Here is an 18,132-nt window from a genome sequence, read left to right as displayed (position 1 = left end):
AGGCCAATATGGTGAAACCCTGACTCTACTAAAAACACAAAAAGTAGCCAGGCATGGTCATGGACACCTGCAGTCCCAGCTACTTGGGAGGCTGAGGCGGGAGAATCGCTTGAGCCTAGGAGGCAGCAGCTGCAGTGAGCCAAGATCATGCCACTGCACTCCAGCCTGGGTGACAGAGCAAGACTCTGTCTTGAAAAAAAAAAAAAAAAAATTGGCCAGGTGTGGTGGTTCACACCTGTAGTCCCAGCTAGTCTAGAGGCTGAGGTCAGAGGATGGCTTAAGCCCAGAAGTTCAAGGCTGCAGTGAGCTATGACCATGTCCAGCAGCCTGGGCTACAAAGCAAGACTTCATTAAAAAAATAAATAAATAAAATAAAATAAATAAATAAATAAATCTGCATTTGTCTTTCTTCTAAGAACTACTAAAAAAATACATGAACATAGACTCTTTCTCCACCATGCTCACAGATTTGGATTTGCTGACCAGACCAAAATGACATCCAGCTTTTCTCATCTCTTTGTAGTAGGGTAGGAGAAGCTATACAATCCCACTAATACTGAATCCTGCCTTCATTCACTCTAAGACAACAGCATCTTCACACTCTAAGTACAATAATGAAGATGAAATTAAAGCAAATGGACCTATATGTATTTCTTTTTAATTCAGGTCACTCCTGTTTCCAAACATTAGACTGCAAAAAGTGTAAGAGTCCAAGGCCAGAGCTCAGGGCCTGGAGACCCGTCAGATTCCCTGTTTAATCATCACCAAGTCACCTGCTCTCTGTGTGTCCAGGTCAGCTAGCTGTAAAATTTGGATTCTATTTGTCTGTTACCTTTTGACCCAGGGACAGAGTATAACCTAAGAAAACATTCTGAGCTACTTAATTGTTTTGAATACTATTACATATTTTTTCAAAACAAATTCTACATAATACAGTGTTTTATGGCAACTTGTACTATATACAAAGATTGAAGGCCGGGTGCAGTGGCTCATGCTTGTAATCCCAGCACTTTAGAAGGCCAAGGTGGGTAGATCCCCTGAGGTCAGGAGTTCGAGACCAGCCTGGCCAATATGGTGAAACCCTGTCTCTACTGAAAATACAAAACTTGGCCCAGTGTGGTGGCAGGTGCCTGTTAACCCAGCTACTTGGGAGGCTGAGGCAAGAGAATCACTTGAACGTGCAAGACTGAGGCTGCAGTGAGCCAAGACTGCACTCTAGCCTGGTTGACAGAGCGAGACTCTGTCTCAAAAAAAAACCAAAAAGATTTAAAACTCTTTAAGGTCTTTTTTTCTGTATATAACATATACAGAAATAATGGTGCGACTGAAATTAGAATGGACCAAATCTATAACCCGAATACACAAGAAACCTCCAGTTTCTCATTGAGTGCTTGAGATATCTTAAGATGATCAAAAGACAAATGCTCAGTTAAGTCCAATCTGATCTCAAGGCAAGGTCTCAGGTGGGATCAGCTTAGTACCTATAGAAGAGATCAGAAAGTAACTGTCCAATGTCACATAAATGCCTTCCCTGCTGGTGCTGAGAGAATTCAGGATACAGGGAAGAATGAAGTACCTTTAAAATGCAGCAGGCTGAGCATGGTGGCTCACACCTGTAATCCCAGCACTTTGAGAGGTGGAAGCAGGCAGATCACCTGAGGTCAGACCAGCCTGGCCAACATGGTGAAATCCCATCTCTACTAAAAAAATACAAAAATTAGCTGGGTGTGGTGGCATGAGCTTGTAACCCCAGCTACCAGGGAGGCTGAGGCAGGGGAACTGCTTCAACCCAGGCTGCTCAAACTCCAGCCTGCACAGTGTGAGGAGAACCCAGCTGCTCAAACTCCAGCCTGAGCAGCACAACAGAGCAAGACTCCATCTCAAAAAAAATTGATTAATGAATTAAATTGAAGCAATACAAAGGTATTTTAAGGTCCACTCACTGCCACTGCCTTTTTTTTTTTTTTTTTCTTTGAGACCAGCTCTCACTCTATTGCTGAGGCTGGAGTGCAGTGGCATGATGATGGCTCATGGCAGCCTTGAACTCCTGGCTTCAAAAGATCCTCCTGCCTTAGCCTCCTAAGTAGCTGTGACTACAGGCGTGAGGCCGGCAAACTTCTTTCAATTTAAACTAGCAATGCCTATTGCAAACTTTCAGTGTTTATCAGGACTGTAAAGGGTCATTAAACTTCAGGTTGCTGAGTGACAAAAACCAAAGAACATTCTTTCCAAATCCTTTTAAACTTTTATTTTACCTTTTACTTTGTAACCAAAAGAGAACATTACTCAATAAAATCAATTATAATCCTTGCCTTCTTGGGTTTAAGCCATTTGTTTCTTACTAAATTACTATAAATTTAAATTAAAAAATAATTTTAATACTTTTTAAAATTCAGAACTATACTTAAAATTTTCTTAATGTTTTTGATAAACAGACACTTAGATCTTACTATCCCTATTAGAGCTCACAGTCTGGCAATTGTAGGGATGAAACACTTTAATTTGTGAGAGGAGAAAATCATGTTTTAAATAACCCTAATCTCCAATATTTCAAAATGTTATTTAGAAAATTCATCACACAAAAATGGCCACTTCATTCTGTAACATGCTATATCTACACTTATCACTGTGTGTCAGAAAACAATAACCACTTGGAAAGGGCTGCCTGCATTTCTAAATCATGTGTAAATCATCTGAAAATATTTTTTCATAATGATTATGAAAGCATTAAATTCAATAGAAAACAAAGAATTCTGTTCAAACATTATGAGCCCTCATTTACTTTTAAAGAAACTAAACGTACAAAATAGAATCTAGATTAACTGGAAAGAAATTAATATAAAATCTGGTTCCACTATAAATCTGAATCACTTATCCCAGAACTTTTTTCTAAAGTAAAACTCACCAGGATTGTTGGGAATCTTTTGATTACAGTCCATAGCCTAACTTTATTTAAGTAAATCTTTAATTCTGACATAGCAACCATATTCATTGTTATTTTTTTTAATCTGTTACTTTCTTCAGTTGTATTTACAGCCAATTCCAAGCTAAACCAACACTTAGATCATTCAGGAAATGTAAAACACTGTTGGCAATATGTTGGAAAACCCTTTAACCTTTTGTTACACAGTCAACATCATCCCTAGACACTTGTGTGGCTATTGCTCAATTGCACCTGTCATGCAGAAAACTCATGAGAGAGGAATATTACTTTTAAAAATTTACTCTGGCTCATGCCTGTTAATCCCAGCACTTTAGGAGGCCGAGGCAGGCAGACCTTGAGATCAAGAGATAGAGACCATCCTGGCCAACATGGTGAAACCCCATCTCTGCTAAAAATAGAAAAATTACCTGGGTGGGCCTAGTGGCACATGCCTGTAGTCCTAGCTACTAAGGAAGCTGTGGCAGGAGAATTGCTTGAACCCGGGAGGTGGAGGTTGCAGTGAGCCGAGATTGTGCAACTGCACTCCAGCCTGGCGATAGAGTAAAACTGTCTCACCAAAAAAAAAAAAAAAAAAAGTTTTTCTCTTAAATCCAGCCATAATATCATAAAAACTCAAGAATTTATTTAATAACAATAAAAACAAAATCTAAGGCTAAAGTATAATAAAATGTACATACTTTAACTTTTTTATTAAAAGATCTATCAGGCTGCAAACCTATAAAGCCGATAAGTTTATCATTATTTCATAGGACTACATTGGGATAGCAGCATACAGAAAAATGGTAACTAATTAAGCTAAGATTTTTAAGATGTGAAGATGAAATACCAGGTTTATGTTTGTAGGCTTATTATTTTGATATCATTATCAATTTATAAAAAGTTGTGTCAAATTTATAGAACAATTTGCAGGAGAATTGATATATTTACTATGGTGAGTCTTCCAATCCATGAACATGGTATGTCTCTCCATGTATTCAGGTCTTCTTTGATTTTATCCATCAGGATTTTGTAATTTTCAGCATACAGATTTTGTATATGTTTTACTAGATTTACACCTAAGTATTTCACTTTCTTATGTGCAATTAACAGTTATTGTTTTCTGTTTTGTTTTTGAGACGGAGTCTTACTCTGTCATCAGGCTAGAGTGCTGTGGCACTATCCCAGCTCATTGCACCCTCCACTTCCCAGGTTTAAGCAACTCTCCTAACTTAGCCTTTGGAGTAGCTGAGATTACAGGTTCCTGCCACCACGCCCAGCTAATTTTTGCATTTTTAGTAGAGAAGGAGTTTCACAATGTTGGCCAGGCTGGTCTTGAACTCCTCACCTCAAGTGATTCTACCCATCTCAACCACCCAACATGCTGGGATTACAGGCATGAGCCACTGTGCCCAGCTGGTTGCTGCATTTTTAATTTCGGTTTCCATGGAAATGCAAATTTTGTTAGATTTACAAATGTTTGTTTCATCTAATTTTATTTTTTTTCCCAACAATTTGGGGCATTAATTATTTCCCAGGGATAGAGAGAATCCACTTGGAACTGAATATAGCACACGTTTTGTTCTTTTCTCCATTGTTAGGTATTAGTGTTTAGAATTACATTCTACTCCTCAGAAGCATTAAGAATCTATGCCTCCAGCCAGGCACAGTGACTCATGCCTATAATCTCAGCATTCTGGGAGGCTGAGGCAGTTAGATCATGAGATCAGGAGATCAAGATCATCCTGGCCAACATGGTAAAACCTGGTCTCTACTAATAATATAAAAATTAATTGGGTATGGTGGTGTGTGCCTATAATCTCAGCTACTCAGGAGGCTGAGGCAGGAGAATCACTTGAACCTGGGAGGCAGAGGTTGCAGAGAGTCAAGATCATGCCACTGCACTCCAGCCTGGTGACAGAGTGAGACTCCATCTCAGAAAAAAAAAAAAAAAAAAAAATCCCAGCACTTTGGGAGGCGGAGGCGGGTGGATCACGAGGTCAAGAGATTGAAACCATCCTGGTCAACATGGTGAAACCCCGTCTCTACTAAAAATACAAAACAATTAGCTGGGCATGGTGGTATGTGCCTGTAATCCCAGCTACTCAGGAGGCTGAGGCAGGAGAATTGCCTGAACCCAGGAGGCGGAGGTGGTGGTGAGCAGAGATTGCGCCATTGCACTCCAGCCTTTTCAAAAAAAAAAAATTCATGCCTTCAAGGGACTGTGGGGTTGTGACAAATTAAAAACAGAATTCCTTCCTGGACAGTTCATAAATCAAAAATGGAAATCATCATGGCTAAATCTATGAAGTACCCCCAGCCAGAGAAAGCCCTTGGAACAGAGAAATTACATTGTAACAAAAATTAATTCAGCTCACATTGTTGTTTGCTGGTTTTCTTTTATGAAAAGAAGATACCTTCCACTCCCAAAATTAGCTACTTTGCAATGGCCAAAATATAACTATCAGTTTTAAGCTTTTGAAGTGAAAAAGTGTGTTGAAAGAGGAATATTTATACCATTTGAGGATTCTGAGGATTTTCTTTTTAATTTTTAATTTTCTGCAGAGATGAGATTTGTCACGTTGCCCAATCTAGTCTTGACCTCCTAAACTCATATGATCTGCCCACCTCAGCCTCCCAAAGTGCTGGCATCACAGGCATGAGACAACTGTGGCAGCCTGGATTCTGAGGTTTTTTTTTTTTGAAACGGAGTTTCGCTTTTGTTACCCAGGCTGGAGTGCAACGGTGCAATCTCAGCAGCTCACTACAACCTCCGCCTCCTGGGTTCAAGCAATTCTCCTGCCTCAGCCTCCCGAGTAGCTGGGACTACAGGTGTGTACCACCATGCCCAGCTAATTTTTGTATTTTTAGTAGAGACGGGGTTTCACCATGTTGACCAGGATGGTCTTGATCTCTTGACCTTGTGATCCACCCGCCTTGGCATCCCAAAGTGCTGGGATTATAGGCGTGAGCCACCATACCTGGCCTCTGAGTATTTTTAAACCACCACCACACTCAGTGCTCTAGCCACCAGGAATCCTTGATTAGTGAAAAGATTTCCCATACATTCCTGGGTGAGCACTATGAGTTTTGGTGGTACCTGTAAATAGTGTTTTGAAGGTCTTTTAACAGACAATTCCTGGACACCTAAAAGCCGCTAGATCCCACACTAGGAGCTGAGGAATAAACAGACATAAACGAGCTCAGTCTTGCCCTCAATGGGATCAAAGTCTAATGACAGGAGATAAACTTGAAAATTACCATTATAAATTATTGTAGATATAGTCAGACTTATTTTTATTCAATCTCTTCTTCTCGTACTTTAAGTCTCTTATTCTAAGAGCATCTCATCTCTTTAAAATGTTAATATGTCTGGCAGAAGACTTTTCTATACAGTAAAAAAAAAAATGGAAGTATGTGAGGCACACTAAATGATACCAAGAAAAATATTTATAGTTGCAGGGCAATGTAATTTGTTAGAAGTTTATGATTGGTTTCAGTTTTTCTTTAAGAGAAAAATCACATACCTGTACAAACACGTATGAAAGAGAGAATGTGTAAAACATATCATGAATTTTAAGTTTTACCTGGAACTAATTTTAAACACCACACAGACTCTACATAAAAGAAATGTGTCAGGCATATTGGCCTCTTGGAATGGAGGGGACAATAAAAACGAGTTCAGGATGACACTTCAAACAAGAACTCCTTCAGAAACATTTTAAAGTTTCATCATCAGTGTAAGTTTTGCTAAGTGAGTTGACCACCCCAAAAAAATTACAGCTAACATGCATCAACTTAAGTAGCTCTAAATGGTTTTGTTTCAGAAGTCAAACTGTTTCTTAGTATACTACACCTTTCCCATCGGTCAACTAAAAAGAAAAAGAAGTTTGACAGGAACCTTGCAAGGCTGAAGTTTCCCAAAGACAATCAGGAGGCTAATGTATTCGGAATGCTAGAGGCTTCCCCGTATTCTGAAATGTCTTTTCAAAACCCATGTAAAAGAAGTCATCATCTAAGGCAGCAGTCCTTAAACTTCAAAGATCTAAAGAACACTAAGGATACTTTCTGTAGAAAGCACAAATGTTATCCCTGAAATCCACAGCTTAGGGTTAAGAAGCCCTGCTCTACAACTAAGAAGCAAAGAGGGAAGGATCTTTCTAGTTAACCCCTTACAGTAAGGCACAGCTCTCTGATTCTGCAACTAAAATAATAATGCCTGGCAGATAGTAAAGAACTCAACCAATATCTGGTGAATGAATGAAAGAATGAATGAATGATGAGTATGTTATTTGTACTACTATTTATTTATTTAAATACAGAGTCTTGCTGTGTCACCCAGGCTGGAGTGCAGTGGTGTGATCTCGGCTCACTGCAATCTCTGCCTCCTGGGTTCAAGCGATTCTCCTGCCTTAGCTGCCTGAGTAGCTAGAACTACAGGCATGTGTCACCACACCTGGCTAATTTCTGTATTTTTAGTAGAAATGGGGTTTCACCATGTTGGCCAGGCTACTCCCGAACTCCAGTGATCCACCCACCTTGGGCTCCAAAGTGTAGGGATTACAGGCATGAGCCTCCACACCCAATCTGAACTATAGTTTTAGTAATGACAAATTTTGTCAAATTTAAGGAAAATATAAGACTTCTTTAATATTAACTTCACTGACATATCCTAATTACTTTTCTTTTACCTTTTCTTCTGAAATAATTATAGACTCACAAGGAATTGTCAAAATAGTGCCGAGATTGGTATATTCCTCACTCAGCTTCCCCCAGTGGTAACATCTTACATAACCTGCATTGCATTATCAGAAGCAGAAAACTAACCGGCACAAAGCAAGTTAACTGGACAACAGATCTCACTTGGATTTCACCATCTTTTGCATGTATTCATCTAATCACCTCTTCTATTTGTTTTTGAGACAGGGTTTTGCTCTGTTGCCCAGGCTGGAGTGCAGTGGTGTGATCGCAGCTCACTGCATCCTCAACCTCCTAGGCTCAAGCAATCCTCCCACCTCAGCCTCCAGAGTGGCCGGGACAACAGGTGCATGCCAACACGCCTGGCTAATTTTCTTTTTGTATAATTACCTTTTCATATAAGCAAATAAAAATACAAACTCTTGCATTCTCACCCCTTATAAAAAAGGTTTACCAGAATTAAAATAATGTGGCAGTCAAAAATGGAACCGATTTTCATCAGCTCAAAGCATAAAAAAGACAAAGGTGTTAGCTATCTTAAAACTATTCTAGCTCCAGCTTCACCCACATTGTGTCTCCCCACCATGACTTTGATTTGAAGGCACTTCTAAGACATTAGGCACAAATATAAAGGCAAAAATTCATCAAAGAGAAGCATCATATGACTCAAAGAATTTTGCTTTCAGAGAACAGACCCAACACTATATTCATTTGATTAAGGTAAGTTTCTACACTGTTAAGAAGTTGTCCATGCAACAGTCTCTCTGCTGAAGGGACCTACTTGTGGTTCTGCGAGGAAAATGGCCAGGTCTTTTGAATAGCTGTCCAGCAAGGCAGAAGTGTGGCAATGTGGAAAATACATGAGTTCCAGAGTCACAAATTTGGGATTTATGTAATATCCTTCAATTTCTAATTGTACATCCTTGAACATCTCACTTAACTTCTCTGAACTTCAACTATAGGAATAACTGGAGAGGTCTGCTGTTCTACTTTTTAAATAGGGGTTTTGTGAGCTCAGAATCAATAACACGGATGAAGGGGCTTCTCAAAACTGCAAAGAGCTTTGTGCATACAAGTTGTTCCTGCATTCTCACAGCCCCCTGTTGTGCCTACCACCCACAGAATGACAAGCCACCCACAAATGACAAGCCACACAGGCTCCTCTGGCCTAAAGAGGCTGCAAAGGATAGAGCCTGCACCTTCCTCCTCTTCTTGCAACCAAAATACTTCACTTCCCACAGAGAAAGAGCTGTCACCATTGTGTCACTTCCATCTGCGATGGAGTATGATTAATTAATTGCATCAACTATCATCACAACATTTCAAAATATCAAAATGATACTGTGTCCCACGGCATCCATGATGACGGATTTTTTAAATGTCTACTCATTTTGAAAGCTTACAGAATCATCAGCGTCTTTGGCAAAATGCCCACGTCGTTCTTGATAAATTTAAAAGGCTGGGATCAAATCTCTTTTGTATGCTTTACAAAGCCATCTATAACAAGGGCCCTTGTCACAGACCCACTTCATAGGTCTCTTGACACCAGCCACAGTGCCCATATTCCCCAGCAAAATCATGCCATTCATTGCCTCCGTGCTTTTTATGACTGGCAGTGTCCCTACCCCACCTTCAGCTGGCCTACCTGTGCTACTTCTTTAATCTGCTAAGACAGACATCCTCAAAGAGGAGGTGGCCCCAGGTGCTCCATCAAAACCTATGCGTCTGTATGTAATATTCCACACTGTTTGGGAATTCTTTCCCTTTTCCATTTCGATCAACTTTGAATCTCTGGAAATTAGCACCACACCTGACACTCTTTTTTTTTTTTTTTTTTGAGACGGAGTTTCACTCTTGTTGCTTAGGCTGGAGTGCACTGGTGTGATCTCAGCTCACCACAACCTCCGCCTCCTGGGTTCAAGCAATTCTCCTGCCTCAGCCTACTGAGCGACTGGGACTACAGGCGTGCACCACCATGCCCGGCTAATTTTTTGGCTTTTTAGTAGAAACAGGGTTTTACCATGTTGACCAGGATGGTCTTGATCTCTTGACCTCGTGATCCACCTGCCTCAGCCTCCCAAAGTGCTGGGATTATAGGTGTGAGCCACCACGCCCGGCCACGCCTGACACTCTTAAGTGTGAGTAATACATACATCCATTCACTGAACACAAGCTATGGTGTTAATGCTGTCAAGAAAAAGACGAATCAGCCAGTCTCCCTCTTACAAATCTCTGATATTATTGCTATGCACCTTATTTCTAAACATACTATCATCGGACAAAACCAACCAAAAAAACAAAAACAGAAGTATTTACCCAGATTAGCCTTGAAACAAGTGAGAGGTCAAACTACTTCATCTGGTTCATAACAAAAAAGCAAACAAAGAATATTATAGCAATGTGATTTTCAATTTAGCATACCACACCTTCAAACTGTGTATATTTTTTTGAAGTTGAGTTGGAAAAGAGATGGAATATAATTGGGATTAAAATTGTGATTCTTTGATTTCTTTCTTCAGCATACAAAAGCTTGGGGAATTCTAGAAAAACAAGTTGTGGTACATGGACCAAAAGCTGCGGCCAATGCCTCATCTGTGTGAGGACCGGTGGGGGTCATAATCACAGAGTTGGCTTCCTACCTTTCCATGAGGCTTTAAAGTTAAATGCTGAGGTCTGTTTCACAAGGACAACTATCCAAGGAATTATATTCGGGAGCCCAAATGGGTGCTTTGTAATGTCTTCAAATTCATACCTCCTAAGAAACAGAATCAAAAGTTTCATGATTGAGGCTCCAAAAATTAGTGACAGGAGGAGGGGGACAAGATGCCTCTTTTGGACCTTAAAGTCCTCCTGGGAGATACTGTGGCATTCTCGTGTATCCCAACAGAAGGGCTGAGCTCCCTCAAGTCCCAGGATGCTGACCTTCAACCCGTCAGCTCCGCTCACTGTCTAACCACAGGACCAAGCGGAACTGCACAGCAGGGAACACTCTTCTGCAACAGTGAGCCCCAACAAAGAATTCTAGACCAAGAAAACACTTTCTCAAAGGACATATTTTAGCTCGCAAGAGGATTAATCTTACTAAATGAAGGCTTTAGTTTGTTTGAAAGGCCCTAACATGTCTGCCTGTCAGAAAATCACGAAAATTACTTTGAATGACATGTTTCTCGTACTGAGTAATTTCTGAGATAAAGGAAGTCAGTTTCCAACAAGACGGCCTCAAGATTTTAAATCTTAGCACCAATAATCCAAACACAAAAGCTGTAATTCATACATGAGGCAGAATTTTAACAGTTGGCCTTGGAAGAAATTAGGTCATTTTCAAGTTCCCTATGTACAAGTCAATTGAAACAGATAAATTATGGAGTTGAAAATTTTCAGTGAGTTTCAACTCACTGTGAACTCAAGAATTCCTGCTTTGTCTATAAAATAGGCATCATTATAACACAGCAGGATCTGTGGCACAAAATCATTTCTTGAGCCTATAAAGTTGGATAAAACTTGCTATCCATCCTGAAAATTTTATTTCTACTTTGTCCAGTTAACTTCCCATAAAGAAAATTCCTGATCAATGACTACTAACTATGAACTGCAGTAACTACCTGTAATAAAAATGATTTGGCAAAAAACAAAGCAGAGCAGCCTCCTTCAACTGCCACTGCAAACAAAGCTCCATAATTCCTAAGACAAACAACTGTGCCAGTTACAACATAATACACAAATATATTCAAAGATTGAGATGATCCCTCCCTTTTAGGGGATTAGGAAGAAACCTTAAACACAGGAAAGATATTTACACGACAGGAACATTTCATTCAACCCCACTGTCTTGCTCATCTACTCTGCTAGTTACTAGAAGATGGTAGGCATGTAAAAAGAAACAGTGGTTTGCAGAGCATTTGTAACTCCATGAAGTTGCATGCAAATTTACATGCACACGCTATATACACTTTTTTTGTTAGGGAGAATAATGCCTATCTAAAGGGTCCACAATCCCCAAAAGATTAAGAAATGCTGATACAAACAACATGTGCTGGCTTGTTCCCAAAAAATATTATTTACAAATAAAGTGGCTAAGAAAGGCAGACAAGCAAATGGATGCTGCATAAGCCCCCAAGGGTGGGCAGAATGCATAGGTCAAAGCTAATAGAAATGGTGCTGGACATGCTGCGAGGGTGAGCTGGGACCAAAGCTATGGAGGAATGAGTGTCAGGAAGAACGTGGGACGCAGAGTCGAGGCTGCTTAGGCAAGCTGGCAATGCCCTGCTGGGACTAACACACAGTCCAAGAATCAGGCTGCTCAAGCCCAACCATCACCACTGACCATGTGGCCTTGACCAACTTTCCTAACTTCATTTCCCTCTAAAAAATAGTGCTATCCGGCCAGGCACAGTGGCTCACGCCTGTAATCCCAGCACTTTGGGAGTCTGAGGCAGGCAGATCACGAAGTCAGGAGTTCAAGACCAGCCTGGCCAATATGGTGAAACCACGTCTCTACTAAAAATACAAAAAGTAGCCGGGCATGGTGGCGTGCACCTGTAATCCCAGCTACTCAGGAGGCTGAGGGAGGAGAACTGCTTGAACCTTGGAGGTGATGATTGCAGTGAGCCGAGATCACATCACTGCCCTCCAGCCTGGATGACAGAGCAAGACTCCATCTCAAAAAAAAAAATAGTGCTATCCATGTCATCTATCTCAGATGATTATTACAGAGATTAAATGAGATCCTGAATGTAAAGTGCTTAGCACAGCACCTGGCTGGTGGCAATACTCAATAATTTCCATTGTTGTTACTACTGCCAACATGGCTATAGTAGTATACGGTAACCACCATCAACATCATCCTCCCAGGAAATGTCCATTTTAAGGCACAGATGAACTCAGCTGCATGATGCATCTTAGGCCCCCTGCCACACTCCTCCTTTATACCGAGCCTGAGGGTTTACAGGAAATTCTCACATTTCTTCCCCACATCACCCCCACCTGTTTCAACTTGTACAAGAAAGAGGTTGGCAGTTGGCTCCCACAGGGCCCCACCAACGCTTCATCCCAATGTGTCCCCTTCTGAACCAACCAAGACTTGAGGAGAAAGAAAAGCTAGATCTGGAGGCAATATGTTAGGCATTCAGTAGCAGATACTAAAATCACAACTTAGAAGACAAACAAACTGTGAAGAGTAAAGAGACGGAAAGCAAAAAACAGTTATCACAGAACTCCCTCTCAGCTCCATTTTCCCTCGTGTTAGTTTCATCCTATCTAGATAGTTCCACCCAAAGATTCATAGGTAACTATGAGTAGACCTGGGGCATGTGTCCACACTTAGCTACCCCAAAAGCCAGAGAAACCAAGAATGAGACAGATGGCCACCCTCCATCCTAAAATAAAGGCATTATTGGCCAGGTGCAGTGGCTCACGCCTGTAATCCCAACACTTTGGGAGGCTGAGATGAGTTGATCACCTGAGGTCAGGAGTTCAAGATCAGCCTGACCAACATGGTGAAACTCTCTCTCTACTAAAAATACAAAAATTAGCCTGGTGTGGTGGCACATGCCTGTAATACCAGCTACTCAGGAGGTGGAGGCAGAAGAATTGCTTGAACCCAGGAGGTGGAGGTTGCAGTGAGCTGAAATAGCATCATTGCGCTCCAGCCTGGGTGACAGACTCTGTCTCAAAAAAATAAAAATAAAAAGGCAAGTGGCAAGGAGAATGGTATTTCAAAAATGTATCTCTGAGTTGGGGTCTTTTTTTTTTTTTTTTTGAAGAAAAAAGAGGGTAGGGACTTCTGCTAATAAGAAAAGAATAGGGAAGATGAATGCTTGGTGGGAAACTACCAATGTCAACTATAAGTAACGATCAACAGGCAGCATTTTAATAGTGCTTTTCATTCACATATGCCTCATTAAAGGAGAGAGACTTAAGGGTGACACAATTTCTCAGTGTGCTGCTGCTGCTTCAGTGGTACAGGAATGATTTAATATTTACCACTATTTCAAATTAAAAGCATTACTAAATATGTATGTGCTAACTGTACTACCAGAACATGCCATGTAATCGAAATGTATCCAAAAGCTAAACATTAAAGGCTGCTTAAAAACAAAGAAATAAATGCCATACTAAAAAATACGTTGAGGATGGGCGCCATGGTTTACACCTCTAATCCCAGCACTCTGCGAGGCCATGGCAGGCGGGTCAGCTGAGGTCAGGAGTTCAAGACCAGCCTGGTCAACATGGTGAAACCCTGTCTCTACTAAAAATACAAAAATTAGCCAGGCATGCTGACAGCTGCCTGTATTCCCAGCTGCTGGAGAAGCTGAGGCGGGAGAATTCCTTGAACCCAGGAGGGGAGGTTGCAGTGAGTCAAGATCACGCCACTGCACTCCAGCCTGGGCAACAGAGTGACACTCCATCTAAAAAAAAAAAAAAAAAAAAAACAGTATGTTGAAACTCTTGTATGCATACTGCTGATGGGAGAGTATATTAGCATTGCCACTTTGGAAGAAAATTTGGAAGTATCTACTAAAATTTGAAATGCATATACTGTTTGCCTCAAATATTTTACTTCTCAGTATCTATCCTGGAGAAATACTCACACCTATGTAAAGAAACACTAATACAAGAACTGCCTAATTGTAATACCCAAAAAACAAAGCCAGAATCAAAAACATTAGCAACAACTTAAGCGCCCAGGGAAGGATTAAAACCATGATATATCCATAATGCAGAATACCATGCAACAATGAAAAAGAAAGAAACAGAGATGTACTGGTATGTCATAACCTTCAAGACATATTATTGTTAATAGCTGAAGGTTGTATAATGCACAACATAATACCATATACTTTTAAAGATAATAGAAGATACATGAGAGAGTGAAAATATTGGTTACCTCTGAGGAGGGGTTGGACAAGAATTGTTAATATTTGAGTGTTTTTCTCTGAGAAAGCTTCTACATTAAAAAAAAGAAAGAAAGAAAGAAATTGACATACTACCTTCTCAATCATCTTCCCTTTTAACTAACCTGACACAATAGCACTTACCTTTTATTTGTGAACTTTGAAAATCTATCTTTACAAAATGAGTGGGTTTGTGGATTTTAAACAGCACTAAATAAATTTAGCTTTTTCAAAAATTAACCTCCCTTGCTGATCTTACTGCATTTACAAAGCTCTTTGATTGAAGAAAACTACCTTTCCTTTTTTAAGGAAAGGGCATGGAGATACCACTTTTAGTCTTAGTCAGACCACAAAGCATTTACGCCTTCATAATGAGCCATTGTTTACTGAATTTGCATTAGCTCTGTATTGAGAGCTAATGGAAGCAGAAGCAGATTTGAAGCAAACCCTGAGAAACCACCACACCAGGCCCATTTTCTTAATGGAAAGTGTGCTGATTCTGGAGTGGAAATAAGATGACGGAGGCAGGTATGGAACGCTGCTTCAAGGTTGGCTGGTATTACGCTTTTAACTAATTGTGGGCCAAAATACTGGCTATTAATGAACCATCCTATAACAAAGCCTAAGCCAACATGAGGTAGTTGTGCCCATCCTGAGAAAGTTTTCACTGTTTCTGATGGAAGTGGAGTTTCAGATGATGGGACCTGGCCTTCTGCCCTTCCCCAAGCTTAGAACACCTGACTGATGTGTATTAGAAGCACGCAGCTCCAGTCAGTGATGGCCATCACAGATGGGAAACACCACGCCTGGGTCTGAGAGTGTGAGCCAAGTTTTTCCCTGGTGACAAATGCAAGCAAAGGCTCTTTTTCCATTTCATCAACATGCAGCATGGGAATGGAATGCCAGTAAAATTGAGGGAGTATGTGCACCTAAGAGTCCAAAAAGAGGAGGAAAAAGTGCAGCAAGTAGAGAGCTAGACACTGAACAAATCCCCCATGGCCATGCTACCTGTCCAGTTCCACATCTTGCAGATAACCGGGCTGCCCTGCATCCTGTCTTCAGTGGTAGTGGAGCCACCAGACTGCCACTGCCTCCTGGTGCTCCCCCAAAGCACCCTGGAATTTGTGAGCAACAGAATAAGGACATCTGATAAGACATTTAAGTCCCTGGGCAATAATAGCAGAGAGGAAGTGGATTAGGCTGAGAAAGCAGGAGAAAGATATAGAATGGGACAAGGGGCAGTGGCTCATGCCTGTAATCTCAGCACTTTGGGAGGCCGAAGTGGGCGGATCACAAGGTCAAGAGATCAAGACCATCCTGGCCAACAGGGTGAAAACCTGTCTTTACTAAAAATACAAAAATTAGCTGGGCGTAGTGGCAGACATCTACAGTCCCAGCTACTCAGGAAGCTGAGGCAGGAGAATCGCTTGAACCCAGGAGGTGGAGGTTGCAGTGAGCCAAGATCATGCCACTGCACTCCAGCCGGTGACAGGGCAAGACGCTGTCTCAAAAAATAAATAAATAAATAAAAAAGATGTAGAATGGGTCAGTGGTATGCCCACATTTAGCGCAGGATGGCCTGGAAATGAATGCTGCTGCTTCTGCAAATTTCCATGATTCCTATGGTAACAACGTTGAGTGCTGTGGCAGCCATGGCTGGTTTGCCTACCCAATATCCTTTTTTTGTTTTGTTTTGTTTTTTGAGATGGAGTTTCACTCTTGTTGCCCAGGCTGGAGTGCAATGGCATGATCTCAGCTCACCACAACCTCCGCCTCCTGAGTTCAAGCGATTCCTGCCTCAGCCTCCCAAGTAGCTGGGATTACAGGCATGAGCCACCACACCCAGCTAATTTTTGTATTTTTAAAAATGTAGAGACAGAGTTTCACCATATTGGCCAGGCTGATCCCAAACTCCTGACTTTGTGATCCGCCCTCCTTGGCCTCTCCAAGTGCTGAGATTATAGGCATGAGCCACGGCACCCAGCCTCTAATTTCCATTTTCTAATTCTTCCTTACTACCAATTATAAGCTTGATGTTTGGGGGAATTTGTAAAACCTCTTTATAAAGAGAGGCAATTCAGCTGGTGCTCACCATTTGCTCTCTGACCTTCATCTTCTTCCTGCTGGAATGCAAGGATGGTGCTGGAGGTGAGGCAGCCACCTTGTGACTGTGAGGTGACAAAACACACATTAAGGAAAGCTGAGTGGAAGTACTGGAGTCTGGTGATGGCCTCGTGAAACCATCCTGGCTCTGGGCTGCCTACTTCTGAACTTCTCATTACATGAGAAAAATAAAGACCCACGAGTGTTAATCACCAGTGTTTGGGATCCGTTACTTGTAGCTGCATAGTAACTCAAGGAAATAAGTGGTTACTATACAAGCAGGCCTTGTTCTAACACTGAATCCTCTCGATGACCCTACAAAGTAGCTACTACCCACATCCCCATTTCAACCAAGGAAACTGAGGCACAGTGAATTTAAATAAAATACTCTATGTCGGGGGTCCCCAACCCCCAGACCACGGACCAGTACCAGTCTGGTCTATTGCTTGTTGGTAACGGCCGAACAGCAGGAAGTGAGCACCAGGCAAGAAAGCATTACTGCCTGAGCTCCGCCTCCTGTCAGATCAGCGGTGGCATTAGATTCTCATAGAAGCACGAACCCTATTGTGAACTGTGCATGCGAGGGATCTAGGATGCAGGCTTCTTATGAGAATCTGATTCCTGATGATCTGAGTTGAAATAGTTTCATCCTGAAACCACCACCACCACCACCTACCCCACTCCACTCCACTCCACCCCAGGTCTGTGGGAAAATTGTCTTCCAAGAAACCGGTCACTGGTGCCAAAAAGGTTGACGACCGCTGCCCTAGATCGCAAAGCTGACAAATGGCAAAGCTGAAACTTAAGTTCGAACACCAAGGCTATGGGAAAGAATAAGAGAGCCCAGCCCTCCTCAGGTCTCAGCCTGCAAAATTATGGAACCTCACCCCCACAGGTGCAGCAGGGTGTGAGGCAGGTCAGTGCCATCATCCACATTTTCTCCCAGCCAGGAGAGCCTTCCAGCCCACACCCTCCAGGAAGCAACTTGAGGAAAATTTTTTTATTGCTTGTTCAAGGCACTCACACTTTTAGAATGTTGCTTCCCAGCCCTTTGTTGCTATTTTGCTGGTGGAAATTAGGATTCTACTCATAAACATACTCCCAATCTTCTTTGGCTACAATAAGACATTCAAGTTATCTATGAATGGAGACACCAGTTTAGCAAACCATTTTTTTAATAGAGAAATAACACAAGTAAGCAAGCAAATCAGGTTCTTAAGATAAGAAGAAGAGAGGCCCAGCGTGGTAACTCAGACCTGTAATCCCAGCACTTTGGGAGGTGGGCGGATCCCAAGGTCAAGAGATTGAGACCATCCTGGCCAACATGGTGAAACCCCATCTCTACTAAAAATACAAAAATTAGCTGGGCAAGGTGGCACATGCCTGTAATCCCAGCTACTTGGGAAGCTGAGGCGAGATAATCACTTGAACTCAGGAGGTGGAGGCTGTGGTAAACTGAGATTGCAACCACACACTCCAGCCTGGCGATAGAGTGAGACTCCATCTCAAAAAAAAAAA

The 18,132-nt window shown here is 41.6% G+C and overlaps 1 protein-coding gene across 5 annotated transcripts in view; it reads right to left on the bottom strand.

Moving 5' to 3' along the window:
- Positions 1-18,132, bottom strand: part of NHSL1 (NHS like 1) — a 276,841-nt gene that overhangs the window by 180,460 nt on the left and 78,249 nt on the right. For 3 of the 5 annotated variants that reach the window (XM_074397388.1, XM_003926872.4, XM_074397389.1), the window contains exon 1: positions 1-18,132. This exon is cut by the window's left edge. The exons of the other annotated variants lie outside the window; for them this stretch is intronic. The gene's annotated coding sequence lies outside the window, so the exon portion shown is untranslated. 5 annotated transcript variants of the gene reach the window in all.

Source organism: Saimiri boliviensis, chromosome 4, assembly GCF_048565385.1.
Source record: "Saimiri boliviensis isolate mSaiBol1 chromosome 4, mSaiBol1.pri, whole genome shotgun sequence".
NCBI lineage: Eukaryota > Metazoa > Chordata > Mammalia > Primates > Cebidae > Saimiri > Saimiri boliviensis.
Note: the sequence above shows the minus strand (reverse complement) of the source record. Positions and strands in the feature narration are given on the sequence as shown.